Source organism: Triticum aestivum, chromosome 4D (assembly GCF_018294505.1).
Source record: "Triticum aestivum cultivar Chinese Spring chromosome 4D, IWGSC CS RefSeq v2.1, whole genome shotgun sequence".
Classification (NCBI taxonomy): domain Eukaryota; kingdom Viridiplantae; phylum Streptophyta; class Magnoliopsida; order Poales; family Poaceae; genus Triticum; species Triticum aestivum.
Window position 1 is genome coordinate 183,895,775 of NC_057805.1, and position 17,302 is coordinate 183,913,076.

The window sequence follows — 17,302 nt, forward strand, 5'->3', positions numbered from 1 at the left end:
GCACTCATGGTTGATCAATTAGTTTCAGAGTTTGGACTATGAGATAACGATACTTTTGAACATGCATGATATACCTTGAAGTACCAGAATTACAAACCTAAGATTGGTATTTTGGAACTCGACTCCATCATTAGCTTTTGTAATTCATTCAAACGGAGGTAGATTTTTTAAGCCGGGATTTCGTGATTTCAAATTCATATATAAAACCTAGAGATATACACATACGGGCATATTCAAACTTTATAATCATCCACTTTATTAATACACATACACATTTTTGCTTTTGTCATCATATTTAGGATAAACACATTTGGAATTTCATTTGAATTGGACCGTATGGTGGTATTTGCTTGTACTAGCTCAATGATCCATATTTGAATTGAATGGACAATCTAAGTTTCGAGTTGGAGACATTGATTTTCAAAACTTGCACTTTTTTTGCGTGCAAAACAAATAAATTCTCGGCCATGATATCATAGTCGGCCGTACAAGAGCATAACACTTATAATTTCAGGCACCAAAAGCTTTCAAACTTCCCGCTCACATCGAAATATCTCGCGCCCGAAAGTTTAGCCCTGCGATATTCCTGTTTTACCCCTGCCACATGAACAGAAAAGGGTTGCTCTGGTAAATCCATTGTTTTCCCCTCTTTGCCCCCAACATTCTTGCCCAGAGCCCCTCCGCTTCCCTTGCCCGACCCCCCAACCATGGCAAGCCGCCGAATCTAGTCCTCCACCGCAGCAGTGGACCTCACACCCCGCCGGATCTACCTTCCGCACCTTGGAACCCCCTACTGCCAACTCACCACTTCACCGGAGCCACTTCAGCGACTGGCTTGTCCACCGTTCCAGATCTCCTTGACCGCCATCATGGTCCACCGCACCGGATCTGCTTAACCGGCGCCCTCGTCCACCACAGTGTAGGCCCTTCACTGACTCCCTTGTCCGCCCCATCGCTGGCCCTTCATACAAGCCCTCCTCTGCCGCAATAGATCCGCCCCACTGAAAGCACTGTACACCACACCCGCCGAAGCCTTCGTCCACTGCACCGGACCCGCTCCACGGACGCCATATTCAACTCCACCGGCCCTGTTTTAGTGACGCTGGAGCCTCATCAGGTTATTTCCATTTATACTCCTTCAGTTTTTCTCTTCTTTATCATGCAATTGTTCACTTACCATAGATGAGCTTTCTTGTATGTCGACAGGCGCCGCAACCCAAGCACCGGAGCCGCTTCAGCGACGGCGACAGCCGGCCCAAACTCAACCGCAACACGAGCAGCATCGATGATCCTTAGCTATCAAGTATGACAATGATGCCCATACGCCGCCGAGAATTAGGTACTATTATCCAACGGCCGGCGCCTACGTTCACTTTCTTAGCATAAGCACCGCACCTTTGAATTTCTTCAAGGCATCATTCATTTTTTCATGAGACGCGTTATTCTGCTTGCACGTGTAGGGCCATACTTTTGGCAGTGAACATGTTACATGTGCTAAATTACATACCTGTGCACATATAGTTAATATGCTTTAGTTTTGTCCTAAGTACTACTGTACTTCCTAGATATCACTGCCTACAATTTTACTTCTTGCATGCTATATTTATGAAAATGGTGTTGTTCTGATGCCACTTGGTTCCATCAAACTGCTTCATGTTCTCTATGCTTAATTACACATCAACAAACTAGCATGTGGTTCCGCTGCTTTTTGTTCGTTTTACCCTACATTTTCTGATGCTAGCTATTCCATCACTGCTCCGAGCCTCTGTTCATTACTTTTTTGTCTGTTCTTGATCTTCCCATGTTGCATGACTAATTTGATGCTTCTACTAATTATGGAGCTGCCAACCCCATCAAGCAAAATATTTGTTCTTTTGGGGCTGGCACCTTGAACAAGCATAAAAATAGAGTGAAGCAGATATATTGTCGTGTAAGCACACACCCTTCTTTCATTAGTTTAGATGAACCATTGATGATCAATTCGAACCAGTGCATGTGATTAAAATTAATTTTACCTAAATAGAGGGTGAGAATAAACTACAACAACTAGATTTGCAACCATGGGATGCTGACGATATCTTCAAAGAACATTGCAACATCAGCGAGGCTTCACAGCAACATATGGTAAGCCAGTGTGTTTTAGTACATGTGAAATGTAATGCGTGTGGGCTACTTTCTTGGCTTGTGCCCTCAACCTGTAATCCTACAGAATTACAAATAGTTCAGTTGTCTTCTTTGATGTATTGCTTGATTCGAATGCTTGTTTGTTACTTGTTAGGCTATATCAGATTATTTCAACTGCTTAGATGGCTTGGCAACTTAAATATAGTGGTGGTACACTCCCTTACAACTAGGTATGTCAACTGGGTCCCGTTTAATCCCGATTAAAGTCCACTAGTGGTATGATAGTTCAAAAGAGTTTTTGTTTTTTGAGGAAAATGAACTAGGGAGCTAGCAAAAACTAACTAGATGGGACTAGCGGATGTCGTTTATTTGCCACTTACATCCCTAGTTTCATCTTACCATTTTAATTTCTTTTCGGCTGATGCTGCTGCTACCTCTTGAGCACTGCGTTGGTTTTCCCTTGAAGAGGAAAGGGTGATGCAGCAAAGTAGCGTAAGTATTTCCCTCAGTTTTTGAGAACCAAGGTATCAATCCAGTAGGAGACTACACGCAAGTCGCCTTGTACCCACACAAACAAATAAGAACCTTGCAACCAATGCGATAAAGGGGTTGTCAATCCCTTCACGACCACTTGCAAAAGTGATATCTGACAGAGATAATAAGATAAATATTTTTGGTATTTTTTATGATATAGATTGAAAGTAAAGATTGCAAAGTAAAATAGATTGGAAACTTATATGATGGAAAATAGACCTAGGGTCCATAGGTTTCACTAGTGGCTTCTCTCAAGATAGCATAAGTATTACGGTGGGTGAACAAATTACTGTCGAGCAATTTACAGAAAAGTGCATAGTTATGAGAATATCTAGGCATGATCATGTATATAGGCATCACGTCCGCGACAAGTAGACTGAAACGATACTGCATCCACTACTATTACTCCACACATCGACCGCTATCCAACATGCATCTAGAGTACTAAGTTCATAAGAACAGAGTAACGCATTAGGCAAGATGACATGATGTAGAGGGATAAACTCAAGCAATATGGTATAAACCCCATCTTTTTATCCTTGATGGAAACAATACAATACGTGCCTTGCTGCCCCTGCTGTCGCTGGGAAAGGACACTGCAAGATTGAACCCAAAGCTAAGCACTTCTCCCATTGCAAGAAAGATCAATCTAGTAGGCCAAACCAAACTGATAATTCGAAGAGACTTGCAAAGATAACAAATCATACATAAAAGAATTCAGAGGAGATTCAAATATTGTTCATAGATAATCTTGATCATAAACCCACAATTCATCGGATCTCGACAAACACACCGCAAAAAGAATTACATCGAATAGATCTCCAAGAAGATCAAGGAGAACTTTGTATTGAGATCCAAAGAGAGAGAAGAAGTCATCTAGCTAATAACTATGGACCCGAAGGTCTGTGGTAAACTACTCACACATCATCGGAGAGGCTATGGTGTTGATGTAGAAGCCCTCCGTGATCGATTCCCCTCCGACGGAGCGCCAGAAAAGGCCCTAATATGGGATCTCACAGGTACAGAGGGTTGCGGCGGTGGAAATAGGTTTCGTGGTGCTACTGGATGTTTTGGGGGTATATGGGTATATATAGGAGGAAGAAGTAGGTCAGTGGAGCTGCGAGGGGCCCACGAGGGTGGGGGGCGCACCTCCCTGCCTCGTCGCCTCCTCGCTTCTTTCTTGACGTCCACTCCAAGTCCTCTGGATCACGTTTGTTCCAAAAATAACTCTCCCGAAGGTTTCATTCCGTTTGGACTCCGTTTGATATTCCTTTTCTGCGAAACACTGAAATAGGCAAAAAACAACAATTTGCACTAGGCCTTCGGTTAATAGGTTAGTCCCAAAAATAATATAAAAGTGCTTAGTAAAGCCCATTAAACATCCAAAACAGATAATATAATAGCATGGAACAATAAAAAATTATAGATACGCTGGAGACGTATCAAGCATCCCCAAGCTTAATTCCTGCTCGTCCTTGAGTAGGTAAATGATGAAAACAGAATTTTGGATGTGGAATGCTACCTAGCATATTTTTCAATGTAATTTCCTTTATCGTGGCATGAATGTTCAGATACGAAAGATTCAAGACAAAAGTTTAATATTGACATGAAAATAATAATACTTCAAGCATACTAACAAAGCAATCATGTCTTCTCAAAATAACATGGCCAAATAAAGTTATCCCTACAAAATCATATAGTCTGGCTATGCTCTATCTTCATCTCACAAAGTATTTAATCATGCACAACCCCGATGACAAGCCAAGCAATTGTTTCATACTTGATGTTCTCAAACTTTTTCAATCTTCACACAATACATGAGCGTGAGCCATGGACATAGCAGTATATGTGGAATAGAATGGTGGTTGTGGAGAAGACTAAAATGAGAAGATAGTCTCACATCAACTAGGCGTATCAATGGGCTATGGAGATGCCCATTAATAGATATCAATGTGAGTGAGTAGGGATTGCCATGCAACGGATGCACTAGAGCTACAAGTGTATGAAAGCTCAACAAAAGAAACTAAGTGGGTGTGCATCCAATTCGCTTTCTCATGAAGACCTGGGGCATTTTGAGGAAGCCCATCATTGGAATATACAAGCCAAGATCTATAATGTAAAATTCCCACTAGTATATGAAAGTGACAACATAGGAGACTCTCTATCATGAAGATCATGGTGCTACTTTCAAGCACAAGTGTGGCAAAAGGATAGTAACATTGTCCCTTCTCTCTTTTTCTCTTTTTTTGTTTGGGCCTTTTTCTCTGTCTTTTTTATGGCCTCTTTTTTTTCTTTCCGTCCGGAGTCTCATCCCGACTTGTGGGGGAATCATAGTCTCCATCATCCTTTCCTCACTTGGGACAATGCTCTAATAATGATGATCATCACACTTTTATTTACTTACAACTCGATACTTGGAACAAATATGACTCTATGTGAATGCCTCCGGAGGTGTACCGGGATATGCAATGAATCAAGAGTGACATGTATGAAAGTTATGAACGGTGGCTTTGCCACAAATACGATGTCAGCTACATGATCATGCAAAGCAATATGACAATGATGCAACATGTCATAATAAACGGAACAGTGGTAAGTTGCATGGCAATATATGGTGGTGGCTGTTTTGAGGAACGTATATGGTGGCTGATTTGAGGATGGTATATGGTGGGTGTATGATACCGGCGAAAGGTGCGCGGTATTAGAGAAGCTAGCAATGGTTTAAGGGTGAGTGTGCATATAATCCATGGACTCAACATTAGTCATAAAGAACTCACATACTTATTGCAAAAATCTATTAGTTATCGAAACGAAGTACTACGCGCATGCTCCTAGGGGGATAGATTGGTAGGAAAAGACCATCGCTCGTCCCTGACCGACACTCATAAAAAAGACAATCAATAAATAAATCATGCTCCGACTTCATCACATAACGGTTCACCATATGTGCATGCTACGGAAATCACAAACTTTAGAACAAGTATTTCTCAAATTCACAACTACTCAACTAGCATGACTCTAATATCACCATCTTCATATCTAAAAAAAATCATCAAGTATCAAACTTTTCATAGTATTCAATGCACTTTATATGATAGTTTTTATTATACCCATCTTGGATGTTCGTCATATTAGGACTAATTTCATAGCCAAAGCAAACTACCATGCTGTTCTAAAAGACTCTGAAAATAATATAAGTGAAGCATGAGATATCAATAATTTCTATAAAATAAAACCACCACCATGCTCTAAAAGATATAAGTGAAGCACTAGAGAAAAATTATCTAGCTCAAAAGATATAAGTGAAGCACATAGAGTATTATAATAAATTCCGATTCATGTGTGTCTCTCCAAAAGGTGTGTACAGCAAGAATGATTGTGTTAAACTAAAAAGCAAAGACTCAAATCATACAAGACGCTCCAAGCAAAACACATATCATGTGGTGAATAAAATATAGCCGCAAATAAAGTTACCGATAGACGAAGACGAAAGAGGGGATGCCTTCCGGGGCATCCCCAAGCTTAGGCTTTTGGTTGTACTTGAATTTTACCTTGGGGTGCCTTGGGCATCCCCAAGATTAGGCTCTTGCCACTCCTTGTTCCATAATCCAACAAATCTTTACCCAAAACTTGAAAACTTCACAACACAAAACTCAACAGAAAATCTATGAGCTCCGTTAGCGAAAGAAAACAAACCACCACTTCAAGGTACTGTAATGAACTCATTCTTTATTTATATTGGTGTTAAACCTACTGTATTCCAACTTCTCTATGGTTCATACCCCCCCCCCCCCCCCCGATACTAGCCATAGATTCATCAAAATAAGCAAACAACACACGAAAAACAGAATCTGTCAAAAACAGAACAGTCTATAGTAATCTGTAACAAACGGAAACTTCTGTAATTCAGAAACATCTACCAAAATAGGAAGACCTAGATAATTTTTTCATTGATCTACTGCAATTGGAATCAGTATTTTATCACGTTCTGGTGATTTTTAACAATTGTTTTCGTGAGCAGAAAGTTTCTGTCTTTTTCAGCAAGATCAAACAACTATCACCCAAGAAGATCCTATTGGTTCTACTTGGCACAAACACTAATTAAAACATAAAAACACATCCAAACATAGGCAAGATGAATTATTTATTACTAAACAGAAGCAAAGAGCAAGAAACAAAAATAAAATTGGGTTGCCTCCCAACAAGCGCTATCGTTTAACGCCCCTACCTAGGCATAAAGGCAAGGATAGATCTAGGTATTATCATCTTTGGTATGCAATCCGTAAGTGGCTCTCATAATAGATTCATAAGGTGATTTAATTTTATTTCTAGGAAATTGTTCCATGCCTTTCCTTAACAAAAATTAGAATCTAATATTTCCTTCTTTCATATCAATAATTGCACCAATCGTTCTAAGGAAAGGTATACCAAGAATAATAGGACATGTAGGATTGCAATCTATGTCAAGAACAATGAAATCTACGGGCACAAAATTCCTATTTGCAACAATAAGAATATCATTAATCCTTCCCATAGGTTTCTTAATGGTGGAATCCGCAAGGTGCAAGTTTAAAGAACAATCATCAAATTCACGGAAACCTAACACATCACACAAAGTTTTTGGAATCGTCGAAACACTAGCACCCAAATCACATAAAGTATAGCATTCATGGTCTTTAATCTTAATATTAATAGTAGGTTCCCACTCATCATAAAGTTTTCTAGGGATAGAAACTTCCAATTCAAGTTTTTCTTCATAGGATTGCATTAAAGTATCAACGATATGTTTGGTAAAAGCTTTATTTTGACTATAAACATGAGGAGAATTTAACACGGATTGCAACAAGGAAATACAATCTATTAAATAACAATTATCATAATTAAATTCCTTAAAATCCAAAATAGTTGGTTCATTGCTATGTAAAAGTTTTGACCTCTTCAATCCCACTTTTACCAATTTTTGCATCTAGATCAAAAAACTCCGAATCATTGGGACGCCTTTTAACTAAAGTTGAATCATCTCGAGTCCCATCATTATCAAGATTGATATTGCAAAACAAAGATTTAATAGGAGACACATCAATCACTTTTAGATCTTCATCCCTATTGTCATGAAAACTTGAAGAACACGCTTTTACAAAGCAATCTTTCTTAGCACGCATCCTAGCGGTTCTTTCCTTGCACTCATCAATGGAAATTCTCATACCTTTGAGAGACTCATTGATATCATGCTTTGGTGGAATAGATCTAAGTTTCAAAGAATCAACATCAAGAGAAATTTTATCCATGTTCCTAGCCAACTCATCAATCTTAGGCAATTTTTCTTCAAACAAAGAATTAAAATTCTTTTGAGAAATCATAAATTCTTTAACACTAGTCTCAAAATCAGAGGGAATATTATTAAAATTTCCATAATATTTGTTGTAGGAATTACCATAATTACTAGAGGAATTACTAGGATACGGCCTAGGATTAAAGTTTCCTCTATAAGCGTTGTTACCAAAATTGTTCCTACCAACAAAATTCACATCCATAGATTCATTATTATTCTCAATCAAAGTAGACAAAGGGTTATCATTAGTATCAGAAGAAACACTCTTATTAGCAAACAACTTCATAGGTTCATCCATCTTTCCACTCAAAACATTAATCTCTTCTATCGCATGAACCTTTTTACTAGTAGATCTTGCCATTGAGAATAATTAACCATAATATTATCTAGGAGTTTACTAGCTTCTCCTAAAGTGATTTCCATAAAAGTGCCTCCCGCGGCCGAATCTAAAAGATTTCTAGAAGCAAAATTCAATCCGGCATAATATTTTTGTATAATCATCCATAAATTCAAACCATGTGTAGGGCAATTACGTATCATTAATTTCATCCTCTCCCAAGCTTGTGCAACATGCTCATGATCAAGTTGCTTAAAATTCATAATATCATTTCTAAGAGAGATGATCTTAGCGGGAGGAAAATACTTAGAGATAAAAGCATCTTTGCACTTATTCCATGAGTCAATACTATTTTTAGGCATAGACGAAAACCAAGTTTTAGCACGATCTCTAAGCAAAAACGGAAATAGCTTCAATTTAACAATATCATTATCCACGTCTTTTTTCTTTTGCATATCACACAAATCGGCAAAGTTGTTTAGATGGGTAGCGGCATCTTCACTAGGAAGGCCAGAAAATTGATCTTTCATGACAAGATTCAGCAAAGCAGCATCAATTTCACAAGATTCAGCATCGGTAATAGGAGCAATCGGAGTGCTAGGAAAATCATTGTTATTGGTATTGGAAAAGTCACACAATTTAGTATTGTCTTGAGCCATCGTGACAAACAATCCAACACATAAACACACAAGAAGCAAGCGAAGAGAGGCGAATGGAAAAAGAGGGCGAATAAAACGGCAAGGGTGAAGTGGGGGAGAGGAAAACGAGAGGCAAATGGCAAATAATGTAATGCGAGGGATAAGATTTGTGATGGGTACTTGGTATGTCTTGACTTGACTTGACTTGGCGTAGATCTCCTCGGCAACGGTGCCAGAAATCCTTCTTGCTACCTCTGGAGCACTGCGTTGGTTTTCCCTTGAAGAGGAAAGGGTGATGCAGCAAAGTAGCGTAAGTATTTCCCTCAGTTTTTGAGAACCAAGGTATCAATCCAGTAGGAGACTACACGCAAGTCGCCTCGTACCTACACAAACAAATAAGAACCTTGCAACCAACGCGATAAAGGGTTGTCAATCCCTTCACGGCCACTTACAGCAGTGAGATCTGACAGAGAAAATAAGATAAATATTTTTGGTATTTTTTTATGATATAGATTGAAAATAAAGATTGCAAAGTAAAATAGATTGGAAACTTATATGATGGAAAATAGACCCGGGGGCCATAGGTTTCACTAGTGGCTTCTCTGAAGATAGCATAAGTATTACGGTGGGTGAACAAATTACTGTCGAGCAATTGATAGAAAAATACATAATTATGAGAATATCTAGGCATGATCATGTATATAGGCATCACGTCCGCGACAAGTAGATCGAAACGATTCTGCATCTACTACTATTACTCCACACATCGACCGCTATCCAGCATGCATCGTGGGTATTAAGTTCATAAGAACAGAGTAACGCATTAGGCAAGGTGACATGATGTTGAGGGATAAACTCAAGCAATATGATATAAACCCCATCTTTTTATCCTCGATGGCAACAATACAATACGTGCCTTGCTGCCCCTGCTGTCACTGGGAAAGGACACCGCAAGATTGAACCCAAAGCTAAGCACTTCTCCCATTGCAAGAAAGATAAAGCTAGTGGGCCAAACCACACTGATAATTCGAAGAGACTTGCAAAGATAACAAATCATACATAAAAGAATTCAGGGGAGATTCAAATATTGTTAATAGATAATCTTGATCATAAACCCACAATTCATCGGATCTCGACAAACACACCGCAAAAGGAATTACATCGAATAGATCTCCAAGAAGATCAAGGAGAACTTTGTATTGAGATCCAAAGAGAGAGAAGAAGCCATCTAGCTCATAACTATGGACCCGAAGGTCTGTGGTAAACTACTCACATCATCGGAGAGGCTATGGTGTTGATGTAGAAGTCCTCCGTGATCGATTCCCCCTCCGGCGAAGCGCCGGAAAAGGCCCCAAGATGGGACCTCACGGATACAGAAGGTTGCGATGATGGAAATAGGGTTTCGTGGAGCTCCTGGATGTTTTTGGGTTATATGGGTATATATAGGAGGAAGAAGTAGGTCGGTGGAGCTGCGAGGGGCCCACAAGGGTGGGGGCGCGCCCGGGGGGCAGGCGCCCCTCCCTGCCTCATGACCTCCTCACTTCTTTCTTGACGTCCACTCCAAGTCCTCTGGATCACGTTTGTTCCAAAAATAACTCTCCCGAAGGTTTCATTCCGTTTGGACTCCGTTTGATATTCCTTTTCTGCGAAATACTGAAATAGGCAAAAAAACAACAATTTGCACTGGGCCTTCGGTTAATAGGTTAGTCCCAATAATAATATAAAAGTGCTTAGTAAAGCCCATTAAACATCCAAAACAGATAATATAATAGCATGGAAAAATAAAAAATTATAGATACGTTGGAGACGTATCAGCTGCTTCAAACCATTTAAATATAGCTTGCCATGCTCGTCAATAATTCGTATGTCATTTACCATGTAAGCTTACTGCCTGGATCATGCGATAACTATCTCTTACTTATGTCTAGCGGAAACCTTTCTGGATGCCCTTCACACTAGGACACAATGTACAACCCCGGAATCTATTTGTGGAAGCAGTGCGCCATCCATGTTACCAGATGGTAGCAGTTCAGAGGCAACACTGCCGGAGCAGTCTGAGCACAGATATAATAGTTCTTGTGGCTCTACTAGAGGCAGAAAGAGATGTTTTGGCTGCCATGAATGAGGTAATCTTGATCTTGAGGCTAGAAATTATGCAGTTAGCTGCACGCATTATGCAAGCAACCCCAGAATTGGTGGAAGTAAGAATGTTGCGTTTGAAGACGGAGGAGGTCCTGCTGTTTCTTCTATCTGAAACCAAGGGTAATCCCAGTTCTTCTTTAGATACCAGTTGAAATTTTCATTAGATTATTGTACTTGCATGTTGTGTCATGTCTCTGAATGGATTATGTTGTAAGACCCCCTATGTTTTCCATGTGTTGTAATAATCCGAATTTTTTAGGTGAGGTAATCCTCAGTACTTGTATGATTGACATAAGGTGAACTGTTTTTCGTGTGAGCACATTGTATTGGATGAAATAACTGTTTGACTCAAAGTGTATCCAACCTACTGAATTCGAAGATCACGGCATTTCTAAATCATAATCATATATAAAGGTGGAATAAAATCTTTGTTATGGTTTTAAAGAAATAAATAACAAAACATAGAATTATCTCTGGATATTCGTAACCGGATACAAATTGGATTTGAATTTAGTTGCCACGGCCCAGGGCAAACGTGAATGCTAGTTCTCCCAAGTTTTGAACGAAGTGGCTAAACACCCACTATCATTTGTGGGCTGCCCGAATCAAGTGTTTGCGAGATGGAAATTACTGTCTACCCCTGACACTTGACATCCTTATCAACCGGATTTACACAGCTGTCGATAGGGGTAGACTAGTAACTTCAATCAGACATGACACGACCGCCTCTGAGCCCATTCATACATGATGGACGCCAAACATGGGCAGCAAAACACATTTGATTCCAGCTCGTTTGAAAGACATGTGTCTCTCCCTCCATTTCCCCATTCATACACGGTGGGCGGCAAAACAAACTCTCCTTGTCCAAAATCGATGTAGGCAAATATTTTAAATAGGGGCAGATGTGTAACTTCCCTCAGACGTGACACAACCGCCCTACCTCTCAGCCCCATTCATACACCGTGGGCACCAACCGTGGGCGGCAAAACACGCTCTCCTCGCCCGAAATCACTACCGGCAAATATTTGGGAGATGCGAGATTACCGTCCTATCCCCAACCAACGTGATGTCCGAAATTTTAAACGGGGGATAAGTTCATAACTTTCCCACATTTCAGACAAGCGAGTCCCAAAGTTTGAGATCCCCCTCCCCCTCCATTTCCCCATTCATACACCGTCGGCTCCACAACAACCTACCCACTTCGGCCAGCCTCCTTCGTCCGCCACCCCATCATCCACCTTGCCGGAGCCGCTACCCCTACCCCGTCGTCCACTACAAGAGATGGACATCTCTCATCCACGGCGCCAGACAAGGATCCTTTCATCCCGTCCTCTCGCTTCATCGGTGCCGTCGTCCACCATGCCGTTGCCGCTCCTACGACTGCCTCGTCCACGGCAACAGGATTTATCCCCCGACCCGGCCGTCTGCCGTCCAAAGTCTTCTTCCCTGCTGCCGACAGCCATCGCACCCGCAGCACCCTCAACGTATAAGCAGGGGCCTACATGGTGTCGCAAGAGAGGTGGTACTCTTCCATGCAAGAGAGGTGGTACTCTTACATATTTTTACTGTACTTTTCTTGTACGTACCAAATCGTAGTGGCTAGTTGAAAGGAAACATTGGTTGCGAAGTAGCTTTGTCCGGTTTGCACCTTCAGATCCGCCATGGCACGGTCACTATACTCGTAAAGCTTATTGTGTCCCCCTTTTATATTCACTACCATCATCGTAGGTGCTTCGTGTCGTGCTAGCACTACTCCTCAAGACCTCAACCCATCAAGCGAAACAAAATGCCACTCATAATTCCAAAGCTTAGGTGTTGAAACACGAATCAGATATGATGCTCATATTACTAAAACAGAGAACGTTTAATTGGTCACCTAATGTTCCTATATTCATTCGAAAACCATGTGCGCCACCCACTGGTCCAGCTGGTTCCACTTTCCTGATTTTACTCTTGATGCTTAGGGTTTTCCCCTTTTATCTACTCTAGTATGATCTGCGTAGGTGCTTTCTGTCGTACTAGCATTACTCCACCCTTCAAGCTAAACAACACAACACTCAAATTTCCAAAGCTTAGTTGTTCAAATATGATTGTGATATGATACTGATATTAGTTAACAGACACATTTAATTGGTTAGCCAAAGGTCCCACTTGAGTTTCCAAATGCATGTCGCGACATATAGAGAGACAACAGAATTGCATTTCTTTATCACTTGTTGACTGTACTTTCTTGTCCATACCAAATCTTAGTTTTTATTTCAAAGCAAACATCGGTTGCTAACTACAATTTGCACGGTTTGCAGCTTCAGATCTACCATCCCACTGCCGCGGTCAACACTATACTCATCATTCTTACGGTTTCCCCATTTTATGATGACCATGATCAGCCTACGTGGTTCGTGTCGTAATAGCACTGCTCCATCCGTCGAGCTAAACAAGCTTAGTTGTACAAATTCAAATATGATATTATGCTGATATTACTAAAACTGAGAGATGTTTAATTGGTCAGCTAAATGTTCCTACTTTAGTTTCGAAATGCATGTGAGGCACATATGGAGATACCGGAAGGAATAGTATTTCTCTGTGCGCTCTGGTTCATCATGGGTGGGCAACCGACATGTATTGGAAGACTTGTAATATCTTCAATCTTCTTGCTCTTATGCTCTTCTTTTAGATGATCCTCTTCTCTTATTTAATAAATATGTTCCTTGTTAGGAAGAGTAGTAGAGACATTTGCGATGGACTGGTCAGGTCGAGTTGTTCTCCCTTAGTATATTTTGGATCTGTTAGGTCAGGTCGACTTGTTCTTCTTTACTACATGTTGAAGCTGTCATCTACGAAGTATCATCACTTCTGGAGCTCTCATATTTTGAGTAGTAGGCCACATTATATTAATGCACACACCAAATTACAGCATGCATGGCATCTCTCAGAAGAATTGCAGAGATAGCACAAAAGGGTTTATAGGGAGGCAGTATTGGATTAGAATCACTTCTACATTACAAAGATAATCTCACTTGTTTTTATGTTTACATGCATGTTAGGTATTGAACGTTATCAAAATGAATATGAGAATGGGCGCACGAGAGGAATATTGCGGAACAATCCACTGGCTAACAAACTTGGCATGGTGGAGGATGGCCTATCTTATTCACCCATCAAGGTGCTTGCTCTGACTTGGCAAGGTTGTACATATTTTGCATCTGACCTCTTGCATTACTTCTACTTTGTTACACCATCTGCTTAGTTTAAGCATCATCTATGAGTATATGACATACCTATCCATTTTCTGTACCTATTCCATGTGTCATCATACTATGTTTTTCTAGTAAAATGTTGTTCTTTCGTAATAGATGTCCAGAAGGAAGAGGGTGAGTCCAGATCCTCAAGGAGTACAAACTAGGTATTTGGAAAAGGTAGTGATACCTGTTAAATTAGATAGATCAGCAGCCACAGAAAACACAGGCCCAACTGTACCACACTTTACCCCTACTCCACTGGCCAAACCCCTATTAGAACTACTGAGAGCCTAGCATCAAGTACTGTCTATGATATCAATTCAAAATTTGAACTCCTAAATTTCTGCATGTGCCTTACCTTCTCTCTTGTATGAAAACTAATTTCAGATGAAACTCCTTGCTCAAAGGATCATGGGATCTCACAACAATACTGGGCTCTGCATTGCTCTTGTCAGTACCTCTTGCCCTTTGTCAGCATACTTACACTCATTGCTGTTTGATTATGTAGCATCACTGTAAATGTTCGCTTCTTTATCCTCCCTTTGCAGGAAATTATAAGATCTATATTTACTCTTAGATAAATGTAGAATTAACACAATGTTTATGAAGTTTTGGATTGCTCATGTAAGTACCTGTTGTCATGTACCCCCTCTGTATCGAATTAATTGTTGATCAATTGGATGTATTTAGAACTTAATAGTGCTAGATACATCCATTTGAGCGACAAGTAATAATGGATGGTGGTGGTATTACTGTACTTGGATCGCGAGATAGTTGATTGCTTGGCATTACTCTGCATCTTATTGCCCTGCCCTCCACTTTCTCCAAATTATCATATCTACATTTACTCTTACCAAAATGTTGAATAAAGCCAATGCCACTGCACACGCTGATGTCTGCATTCCTCTTGTCAATACCTTTTACCCTGTATCATTGTCGGGGGAAACGACACCTGCGGGATCACGTAGAATCCCTTTTGCTACGGTTGGCGGGCGCGGGGCTGTGGAAAGAGCGGGATTAGAAGATCAACGCAGGGGGATTATCCAGGTTCGGGCCGCAAGTGATGCGTAATACCCTACTCCTGCCGGTCTATGTTTATCTGGTGTTCATGGACTAGCTACAAAGCATGCAGGGTCCAAAAAGTCCGAATCATCTCTCAGTACACTGCGGGCCTCCTTTTATAGTTGAAGGGGTTGCCACAGTGGCACACAGGAGGTGGAAAGCTATAAAATGGTCGAGTCTATCTCATGGCACCGTAGGACAAACACATTTAATGCACTGCCGATGTGCCCATCTTGCTTTATCGGGGATGGCGAGGAAGTTCGTCCCAGCTGTCGTCGCCTCGCCTGGCTTCGACGCGCGTCTGAGTTGATGAGGCGTGTAGTGCCATGCTGGCTGGCTGGCTGCTGAGTTTGTGCGGTGGTAGAGTTTTCATGAAGATCTGCATGCCACCACGCAGGTGCTTGCTGAGTTGGCCTGGAGGCCGCACGTCATGATGCAGGTGCTCGCCTGGTTGGTGGGCTGGCAGCTATGTGGGAACGATGGTGGAGTCTTGGTGGATGGGGGCCTGGCTGTGGCCCCGCGGATGTCTTCGGCAAGAGTCTTGCCGGGGCCCCGGCAAGGGTCTTGCCGCGGCGTCGTGGGCGTCCCCGGTAAGGGTCTTGCCGGGGGGTCTCGTGGGTATCCTCGGCAAGGATCTTGCGGAGGATCTTCGTCTTCTGATTCTCATCTAGTCTTGTATGTTCTTGGTCTTCACAAAGATCTTCATGCCACCATGGAGGCGCCTCCCGAGCCTTGGTTCCAATGTGGGTGATGGCGTCGGAAGTCTTAGGCTCAAGGGTGGCAGCTCTGCTGGTGTTGGGCAAGTTGCCCCGGCAAGGTTCTTGCCGGGGCTGTGGAGGCAGCCCCGACAAGGGCCTTGCCGAGGGAGTTCACCTCGCCCTTCTGCTCTTCGTGTCTCTGGCTTAGCGTTGCTCTGGTCGTGTTGCCTCTTTGCTTCCCTCCTCTGCCCCGCTAAGCGTGGCCATCGGCCCGTGGCTGCAACTGCTCGCGCACAAGTAAAGGGGTACAAATAGGACCCCTACTTTTGTACACCGACAGGAGGCCCCGGGCCTGGGTCACATATAAGCGTGGGGCGTCATTGGGCCAGGCCCAGAATGGTGCGCGGGCGCACGTGCGGCGGAGTTTTACCGCAGTAACTCGCTCGCCAGTTGCGCTTCCCCACGACCCACATTGAATGCGCGACATGAGGGTCACACATGACGTGGGGGTCATGCGTGGGGCGGTTGCTGCGCTCATGCGTCACATCGTGGCAAATAGTAAAGAGGCGGCCCGCGCATTCCAATCTCGGAAACTGCAGGCGCGCTGCTCATTTACCCTCTACGCCTCTTCCAATCTCGGAATCGTCGTCCCCCTCTTCTTCCTCAGGCGAAAGATTCGAAGCTCTCGCCTCTACTTGCTGCCGCTGCGCCCCATTGCTCTTGATCCTTCGCCTTCTCCCAGCCGTCATGGCACCCAAAATCAGCAAGGGCTAGGGAGCGTCCAAGGATGCAGGGGAGAAGGAGGCGCCGGAGAGCGAGTTGGCGGTGCGGTGGATGCAGCTCGCCTACTTCCCTTTGACGGTCGATGCGGTCCACCTCAAGAACTTATTCTTGCCCCTGTGGGGGAGGAAGACGATGGGGCACCCTGCCACGCGCGTCGTCCCCGCCGATTTCGCCAAGGCCGGCCCACATCGGTACCCCTTCTTCGTCGGTTTCTTCTCTTGCAGGCTCTGCCCCCCTTTCTCTGACTTCTTCAATGACGTCATGCACACCTACGGCTTCCATCTTCTGGATCTCACGCTGAATGCTATGGCGTGCATTGCTCTCTTTGCCCACCTCTGCGAGGGCTTTGCCGGGGTGCTCCCCAGGATGGCGCGCTTCCGCCACTACTTCTCCCCTCGCCTCCAGCCAGGGGG